This window comes from Nelumbo nucifera, chromosome 7 (assembly GCF_055504915.1).
Source record: "Nelumbo nucifera cultivar China Antique chromosome 7, China Antique-T2T, whole genome shotgun sequence".
In the NCBI taxonomy this organism is placed as follows: domain Eukaryota; kingdom Viridiplantae; phylum Streptophyta; class Magnoliopsida; order Proteales; family Nelumbonaceae; genus Nelumbo; species Nelumbo nucifera.
In genome coordinates this window covers 8,358,510-8,369,000 of record NC_142655.1, presented here as the reverse complement: position 1 = coordinate 8,369,000, position 10,491 = coordinate 8,358,510, and positions in this window count along the sequence as shown.

The following is a 10,491-nucleotide window of genomic DNA, read 5'->3' as shown; positions in this document are numbered from 1 at the left end:
ATCTCATATCGATTCTTTTTTGGGTAGAATCTAATATTCGAATTAGGGGTGGCCACGATCTAGCTCTTTATTCGAGTCCGGCTCGATTCAGTTTCAACCGAACTTAAAACCAAGTTCGAGTTTAATTTACAGGCTTATTTATTAATAGAATTGAGTTCAAATTTAATAAGGTTCGGCTGGTGAGGCTCACAAACCGATTCAAATAACTACATACATACATATAATAATAATAATAATTAATTATTATTATTATTAATATAATAATATTATAATTCTTAATAATTAATTATAATTCTTATTTTTTTATTACTAATATTATTATTATTCTTAATATTATAATAATAATTAATTATTATTATTATTATTAAAATAATATATATAATATTTTTATTTTTATATATAATAATAATTAATTATTATAATTCTTAATTTTTTAAATATCAAATAAAAAATATTTTTTAAATATAATTTTTTATTTTTATAAAACATTTTTCTCAAGTCGAGCCAAGCTCGAGCCTTGTACTACTTTGGTGAGCTTAGCTCAAATAGCTAGTTATTCAGCTCAGCTCGGCTTGAATCCACCCCTAATTCGAATCGATTTTTATTCCACAAGGGTTGGCGATTAATTATTTTATGTTCTTAAAATAATATATAAATTATTTGTATAAATATTATATATAAATTATTTATATGTTAATTACTTAAAATAACAATATATAATCAGTTTGGATATTTATTGAATCAAATCAAGTCATATCTAGAGGTGTAAAACGGGTCAGGTCGGGCTGGCATGGCACGGCCCATGACCCAAGCCTGTGCAGGCTCGTGTTATGTCGTGCCATGCCGTAGGCCTAGGCTGGGCCGAGCTGCAAGCGGTGCCGTGGACCTGGGTCATGTCGAGCCTTGGGCGTGGACCGAATCAGGCTAGACTAGCTTTTTACCTTTTTTTGTTTTTTTGTATTTCTTTGTTAAGTAAATGTGCAAAACTAAAATATTTAACTTTCCTTTGGGCTTTGGAAACTATTTGAAAATATAAAAAATGAGAAGTCTAACAAATAAATGAAAAAAAATACTTCACCAAATAAGAATGGAATAACAAATTGGAAGAAAAATATGAATTTTATTTCATTTAAATTTGAATGATACAAATTACTAAGCATATATACAATGGTTGGAAACTTTGGTGAAATAAATATGAAAAATGGGAAATGGAATAAATTAATAAAATATAAAAAATACAATATAGTTACAAATCAAAAATACAAAATTACATTGTTAAAAAAAGCAAATAAATTAAAACAAAATTTACAATAATTTGAAAAAAAAATGGTATACAACTATTGTTCATGACTTTCATCATCTACTTTCAAGTGAAATATTGGGTGTAGTCTTATGCCCTCATTTGTCTTGTAATGTCTTTAACATCTAGCCAATTTAAAGCATACGCACATCTCTATACTTTCATCATTTATACCGCTTCTTTTATCGTCCAACACCTTAGTATTTGCACTAAAACAAGACTCTAGTAGAACTATAAACATCGAAGGGGTTAGTAGATCACGTGTCATGGCAGCGAGAACTAAGTAATTTTTTGAATGTTCACTCTACTAGGCTAAAATATCAAAATTATTTGTTCCCTCACCTAAAGTAAAAAAAAAAAAAAAAAATTGCTTGAAAATAAAAGTTAAGTTCACCTAAAAAAGTTTTATCTTCTACTACTGGGCTCAAGTTCAAAAGTAGAAGTCGCAGCTATACAACTTGTAGAATTATTTCCTATTACTTCAACTTCATATAAACTGTACATTTCAAATAATAAACTATTAATTTATTCTTTTTTATTTTCAATTTCATTATTCATATTTTCACAATATGTTTCAAGTAAAATATCTAAACCAACTTTCCTAATCCTAGAATCTAATATTGTATCTAAGCAATAATAATGAGAAATGTTCTCCCAATATTGTTTAAATTTATTTTCCATTATTTCAACAATACTTTTAAATTGTGGATTATTTCTATATTTTGCAAAACAATCACTAATCACTATTAACTGGTAAGGTAAATTACAACTAGTTGGATAATAAATACCTGATAATTCAGTTACATCATAAAAATGTTAAAAAAAATATCTTATACAAATTGTAATTTCCTAACCTTCATCAAATATAATATCATTAGGCATTTTTGCATTATAAAAATCAGTAAGAATGTGTTTATGAGAAATACAACTTTACCATAGCATAGGTAGAATTCCATTTATATTTAACATCTAATATAAAATTTTTATATTTTAGACCATCATTTTGACATAAATATTTAAATTCTTGTTTTCTTGCTCCAAAACTTTTAATATATATAATACAATTTCTAATTTTAGAAATATGAGTAGAAATAATATTTAAAAAATCCTGAATACATAAATTTAATATGTGACATGCACATTTGATATTAAATAATTTACCATTTAAACATGGTTTTAACTGAGATTTTAAAATATTTATTGTTGAATCATAATTACTGGCATTATCAAATCTAATAGAAAATAATTTATTCTCAATTTCATAAGCATGTAAAATATTTAAAATGCTTGCAGCAATAGCTGGGCTAATATGTGGCCATTCAAGCCTAGTAAAATTTACAATTCTTTTATTTAAAAGCCAATTTCCATTAATAAAATAACCGGTAGCACAAATATAAATTATGTTAAACTTAGAAGTCCAAACATAGAAGTAATTGCAACTTTAGAATTAAGATTTGGTAACATATAAATTAAATTTTATTTATGTGAATAAAATTTTTTAAAGCATCTAATCTAATAGTATTCTTATAAACTTTTTTATATTGTGGGTTTATAGAATTACATAACCATTTTTCAAGTTTAGTATCTTCAGCTAACAAAAATGGTTGTTCAGTATGTACAATGTATTTTGCTAATTCTTGCCTCATTTTTTCTTGAGAATATTTAAATGTACCGACCCCCCCCCCTGCCCAGTTTGTGTTTGTGTTGTTTTTCTTCTTCTTCTTTCTCATGGGTGAGCATATGTCTGCTCAAATGGCCAGTACCATCCTTACTATAATAGCTAAAGTCTTTCCTATATTTTTGGCAAACAACTCTTTTTCCCTTCCCCTCAACATCCTCTACTTTAAATATTTTCCAAACCGGACTAATCAACTTAGATGCCCTCTTTTTCTTCCCCTAGTATCAATACTAGGGGTGGAAGTTCTATCAATATCAGTGCTAACACTATCATGATGCAACTGAATATCGTTGACATTGAACATGTTGGGGAATTGGTTTCGGGAGGAGTCGACCATTTTTTAAATTCTAAAAAAAATAAAAATTAATTTAATTGGACTTATTTGAATTGCCAGTTCGGAATCCCAACTTGATTTCAACTGTTGAAGCCTTTCAACTCCAAGAGTCCAAGCCTCCGAAATTGCTAATTTGAGATACTTGAGCTGGTTGAGCAAGCCTTATTGTTGAAACTTCAATAAAGTTGAGAAATAGAGAATCGGTTAATCAGAGTTCAGATCACTTCAAACTTTAGAGAATGTATGAGAGAAGATATTAAGAGAATTGTTGAATTGGTGTGATGAGAATGGTGGAGGATAAGGCTATTTATAGGAATTGAAAATAATTCAATTGGCCAAAATACCCTAAAAACTAGTCATTTTTTAGTTGTTGGGAGGGGTATTTTGGTAATCGTAAAGTTATTTATCATTTTACCCAAAATGCCCCTAAACTAGATGTTACATAGGTATTGGGGGAATTTTGTCATTTTTCTCCCCCCATAACCAAAATACATAAATACCCTCCTATATAGTTGTTTATAGCTGTTTTGGGGGTATTTCTGTAAAAAATCCCCCAAAAGCGCCATGGGGGGTCCCCTAGGGGTGAGCATTGTTTGGTTTAAATTGAAAAACCGAACTGAAACTTTCAGTCTCGATTTGTTTGGTTCGGTTTTTTTGGTTTTTAGTTTTTCGGTTCAGTTAATTCAATTTAAAAAAAAAATCGGTTTTTATTATTGGAATTTGATTAACCGAATTAACTGAAATTTATTATATACATAATATAATATATATTATTAATATGCAAAACATAATATATTATAATATGTGTATAATATTAAAATATAAAATACATTAACATATACATATATTATAATATACATAAATATATAATATATAATATTAATAAAATTCAGTTTTAATCGGAATAACCAAAAATTGCGCTTCCGACTTGGTTTTATATTTTATAAGTTCGGTTTTTAATCGAATAAACCGAATGCTCACCCCTAGGGTCCCCAACGACTAGTTCTCGAGTGGACTGAGCGTGACCCTTTATGGGCCCGTGAACTGTGCTAGCCCATAGACTCCGAACCCCAAACCCAACACGGACTATCGTGTCGGGGCCTGGCACAGTCCGCGTACCAATCCAAAGTTGGATTGGGGCGGGCCAGGCCACAGGCGGCACGGCCCTATTTACACCTCTAGTCATATCTGGTTCAATTATATCAAAACTCAAAATACATACTTGGATTTTTGGATGCCATTTACACCCCTACATCCAACCTTAACATCCATCAAATGAAAATGGGCCAGATCGATGAGACCAAATTTTTGGTATTGGTTGTATGTAAAATGGCCAAAACTTGAATTTTTATTAAAAACAATTATTAATCATAAGGCATTAGTTTTAAAGCTCGATCTTCTTGATTGATTTCTCTTAAAATTAAAAACTGTTCAACTGTTAGATGAGACCATACTAAGTTTTATTCATTTTTCAAAATTTGAGAGGAAAATGTCAATCAATAGGATTTAGATTCTCATTAAATGAGATATTCATGTTTTTTTTTTTTTTTAAAGAATTATATGAATCCATAAAATTTTCATTTATTCTGAATATCACTTTACGGGGATAAATAATACCTATCTTCCAAGAGAATAAATTTACTCCCTAATTGAGAGTATACAAACAACCACGTGAAGCGTAATTACGCTTATTAAGACTAAGAAGAACAGGCTTAACAAGATGAAGGGCCACCATGCTACAACTTACAAGAGCGATTACACAGGAGAACTGAGCACACTTGAAAGTCACCGACGAGCTTTCTGCAGTTCATAATGGCCCAAAGAAACCCTTCAGCACAATCTTATCAAGTTAGAGGTTTTGAACTAGAAAAAAAGCCCTTCATGGGTGTAAGGTTTTAGCACGGCCCATGGGCCCAGCAAGCAAGAGTCCATGTGGTTTAACCGTTTTGAAACAACAATACCAAATTACCAATGCTGCTGCACCTTTCGGTGAGGACTGAGGAGGTTCCATCCACATTAATGTTGAGATAGTTGATGTCCCGCTTTGATTAACATTGATGCTGCAAGCGAGATAGTTGTAGTAGCTACACACAATAGCTTCTTAGAAAGCTATATAGAACCAATGATAATGCTCCACAGGGGTTCAACCTTTTTACTGTGGTCCCCATAAAATTTATCACTTTCACAGCCCATACACGGATAATGCATTCAGCTAATCGAATTTTGGTGCAAGCACTCTTGATTTTAGTATGATTTTGATAATGTGGCATTCGTACGTTTTGTTTAGAAAGACACATGTTGCTTAACACCCGATAATCTTTGCATCACTATTTAACTTTAAGAAAATTTTCTCCACTATCCAACTGAACATTGTAAAACCAAACAGTCGTAGTAATGTAATCTTATCCATTATATTTATATCAGATTACAGTAGAATTCAGATTAGGGGTGCAACTTTTGCGGCCAGAAACCCGAACCCGAAATAGAAACAGTGTAAACTGTTGACTCATGCCAACCCGACTTGCACCCCTAATTCAGATAGCAAGTGCAAGCACGTATTGAAAAAACTTAATCAATCACTAAAAATGATCAAAATACATAAAGGGTATTCATTATTTGGTCCAGACCATCAAATTGAACCGAACCAAACTGAAATTGGTGGTTTGGTTGACTGGGACTTAAATAGTTTGATTCAGTTTAAGAAAACTTCAAAATTTCGTTTATGGTTTCATATCGGAATTTCAATAAACAAACCCAGCCAGATCATAAACACCTCTAAATACATGTATTATTAACAAAATGAACTAAAATTGGAAATAACTTATACGGAATTTGACTATTTTTAAAAAATTATTACATTCAAACCAACTCTACTAATTGGGTCATACAAACTGGGTTAAACAGGGATGAATCCATATTCAATTCAATTATAAGCGGGTCAAATTCAAGTTACCCTTAACTAAATTGAATTGAGATTTGAATACCGACATTCAGATATCTTTGCAGCACTATTAGAAAACCCTAAACCAAACAACCTTAAAGGATTTAGCATCAATTCTTCTATTTTTTGGTAATATATAGATTGGCCATTCTCCGGTGGATGTTTTCGAGACTGATTTTGAGGGTGTTTGGTGGGAGGGGGTATGATTAAATATACAGCCGGTTGAGTTTGAAAGTTCAAATATGAAAATACATATTTTGCAAAAACTATGCTATAAATTACACAACCTGGTTGGCATTGATGTCGTTTTCTGAGAAAACGGTGCCACGTAGACACCACATCAGAGAAAGCGGTGCTTCAAATAATGCTCTCTTGTTTAATATCATTTTTCAAAAAAAAAAAAAAGAAACATTGCTCCAAACTACTTGAAAATCGGGAAAGTGTGGTTTGGAGCATGAAAAAAATGGCGTGTTGCTGTTAGCGATGCAATGATGTGGCATCATGTTGGACGTTGGATAATATAAAGGAAAAATTCCCGATTAGTACCCTGTACTTTGGGCCTAGTGCCACTTTGTTCCCCAAACTTTAAAATGCGACAATTCAGTACCCGGACTTTTAAAGCGTGTCAAGCTAGTACCTACCATTAACCAATTGTTAATCATCTGTTAAATGCCTTTGAAAAAGACACAAATGCCCTTAGAGTGTCATCTAACTTTCTTTATCAACCATGCAAACATTGACAAAAAATTAACAGCCCTAAACCCTTGCCTCTTTTATTTAAGAAAGTTGGGGTCCATAATGCCCACTGAGACATGACCCCAATTTTCTTGAATAGATGAAGCAAGGATTTGGGATTGTTAACTTTTACAATGTTTGGATGATTGAGAAAGAAAATTGGACAACACTCGAAGGGCATTTGTGTCTTTTTCAAATGCCACTTAACGACTGGTTAATAGCTGGTTAATGGTAGGCATTGAATTAACACGCTTTGAAAGTTCAGGTATTGAATTCTCGCATTCTAAAGTTCGGGGACCAAAGTGGCACTCGACCCAAAGTATAGGGTACTAATTGAGAATTTTCCCTAATATAAATCAATGTTGAAAACGTTACTGCTAGCACTAGTACCAAACAAAAGAGTTCGGCTTCAGTCTAGGTAGCGTTCGCACATTCGGAGGACGTGCCACGTGTCTCCGAATCGTGTGAGGGGCTGAAGCGTGTGAGAAGCCTTTAGCCCCATTAGTTACCACTACTGTTAGTCTGGGTTAAGCAAAACACGAGTTTTGCTCCTCTCCTCTCCTCTCCTCTCCTGTGATAAACCTCACACTCTCTCTCCCCGTTCACCCGACAGCGACTGTACAACCATCACCGCTTGGATTGAAGCCGAACTCAAACGTGAGTTTTGCTCCTCTCCTCTCCTATCGCAGACTAACCTCACGCTCTCTCTCCCCATCCACATGGCGGCAACTACACAAGAAGCAAAGCCAATTTTGGTCGCGATCGAAACTCAAAAGCGAGTTTTTCTTCCTCCACGATTACCATGAACTCGTTGAGTTCAAGATCCATTCCAATCTCAGTACTACAACCACCACTCGGATAACTTTCGTGACCGATTTCTTCAAGAAGCGAAGCCAATTTTGGTGGCGCTCCGACCTGTCAAAATATGACAAGTACTTAAAATCTCATTGGGAAATTCAAATGGAGATCAAACGGGTTCATGAGAGGACTGGTTACTTTTTGACATTCTATGTAAGCAAACACTAAGTTAGGATAACGAGGATGATTAGCTATCTGAGCTTTAATCAGATCGGACATCTCCAATCCATAGATCTCTGCCTCATCCGGTTTGAATTGAAGTAGATTATTGAGCTGACGGTGAAACCTCAATGGTAGAATGACATTTCCGACTCCGGCAATCTCATCTGAGCACAAAATCGTTGGATTGATACTGTACAAATTTTCCATGAAACCATAGAGCGAGATAGAGTAGAGTGCAGAATTAGTTCTCCATTTCTATGAGATTCTAAAGAAGCAAAAGGTCCTAATCTCAAAATCAGAAGAACTAACACAAGTGACGACACGAACTTGGAGTCATTAACTGACTGTAACTCATCTCTTGATTCTTTTTCTCAAAGGATTTAAGATGTCTCGGTTATCCTAGGTAGATTATTAATGCTTGCAAACCATTCCGAACCTTTGGAGAATAAAAAGAAAATACAGCAATTGGCAGTTCTACTGAAATCCTCAAACTTTAGTATTATCCAAATAATACTTATGGTGTGCCTAAATGAACTAAAACTCCGTCGAGAACCAAGCTTTGGGAAATAGCACGATTAGCAAAAAAGAATTCAAGTTCCAAAATCACAAAATCTTTTCTACAGCGTATAAGACGATCTGAAGCCTTCTGAATCAGCGTATACTTTCGGTTGTTTGTCACTGGCGGTGATGGTTGTGCAGTCGCCGCCGGGTGGAGGCTACCATCCAAAACCATTAGGGTTAATTTTCATGGAAGAAGAAGAGATGCAAAAAATACAATACCTGAGGTTGATCCCGCCGCCGGTGATGATTGTTTATCGCCGGTGGCGATGGTTGTGCAGTCGTTGCCGGGCGGATGGGGAGAGAGAGTATGAGGTTCGTCTGCAACAGGAGAGGAGAGGAGCAAATCTCGCGTTTTACTTAACCTAGACTAACAGTAGTGGTAACTAATGGGGCTGAAGGCTTCTCGCATGCTTAAGCCCCTCACACGATTCGGAGACATGTGGCGCGTCCTCCAAATGTGCGAAGGTTGCCTGGACGTAGCGTGCCTGGACTGAAGCCGAACTCCAAACAAAAGTAGTGTTGTTTTCTCAGAAAATGCCTATGTAACAACACTGGTTCTAAACAAAATATAAGCATTGTTATCTGAAAAAACAGTACTTACAACTCCACATGCCCAACACCATTTTTATGAGAAAACAGTGTGATGTTCAATGCTGATGCCAAACACCTACTTTGTGATTTTCAGTTTGCTAAAAAATAGTATGATGTTCAATGCTCACCAAGACCATCTTGAACCAACAAATTTAGAATGTGTGCACAACATCGGACAGGAAATAACTTTCCATCACAAAGCAACTTTCTATTTCTAGAAAATATCTCTCAAAAACCTCAAGCATGAATCATTATCCACTGAAATTGTAAATACCTTTCTCAAGGCCCCACTCATTCAAACATTTATAGATAGCATCTGCTATATCAACCCCATGACGAGGTGGAGGAACATGGACAAAGCTGAGGACACGTTTTTGTAACTTCTAATTGGCATCTACAAAGTAGCCAGTTAGCACCATATATTCTATCCTTTGGTTTTGTGACTTCCAAAAGTCAGTGGTTATGCTAATTTTGGAAATACCCTTTAAAAGATTCTTCAACTTCTTCTTTTGGTCCTTATACACAGCCATGCAGTCATTTTTTTACAGTCTTTCGAAAGATTTTCTCAAAAGAAGGATTACACATCTTCATCATGAAGTTAAAACCTTCCTCTTCTACTATAGTAATGGATGCTCATGCGTAAGCACCCTATGAGCAACCGCTTCCCTCATTTTGGAATGATCATACTTCACAACAACACTAGGATCTAAAAGAGGACCTGCAATATCCACATCAACATTTGCATCTACTGGTTGGAAATTCAAAGTCATTTGTTGCTTACTCTGCTGCTTAGCATTCTTAGCCACTTTTCTTGGTATACATGATTTCAAATGCCAACTAAAGTGACTTGCCATCCCATTAATCTTGTCCAGTTGTCAAGACACATGGTTCCAGTCTATCTGTGGCTCAGGTTGGAAATAGTTTCTCATTCCACAAACTCCAGCCATTGAATTAATTTTGTTTTAACCCCCTTGTTTTTTTTTTTAAATTTGAAATTTAAGTTTTGAAATTCAAACTCAAATTTGAATTTTATTTTTTTTTTATTTTTTTCTTCTTTTTCTTCTTTTTTCTTTTTTTTTTATTTGAAGTCTGAAATTTAATTTCAAATTTAGATTTTGAAATTTAAATTCAAATTTGATTTTTTAATTTTTTTTGTTTCTTAATTTTTTATGAAATTCGAAATTTAAATTCAAATTTGGAATTTTAAAATTAAACTTAAAATTTGAATTTTTAAAATTTTTTATTATTTTTTAAAATTTTTAATTTTTAGTTTTTGAAATTTGAAATTTAAATTTTTGAAATTTAAATTCAAATTCAGATTTTGAAATTTA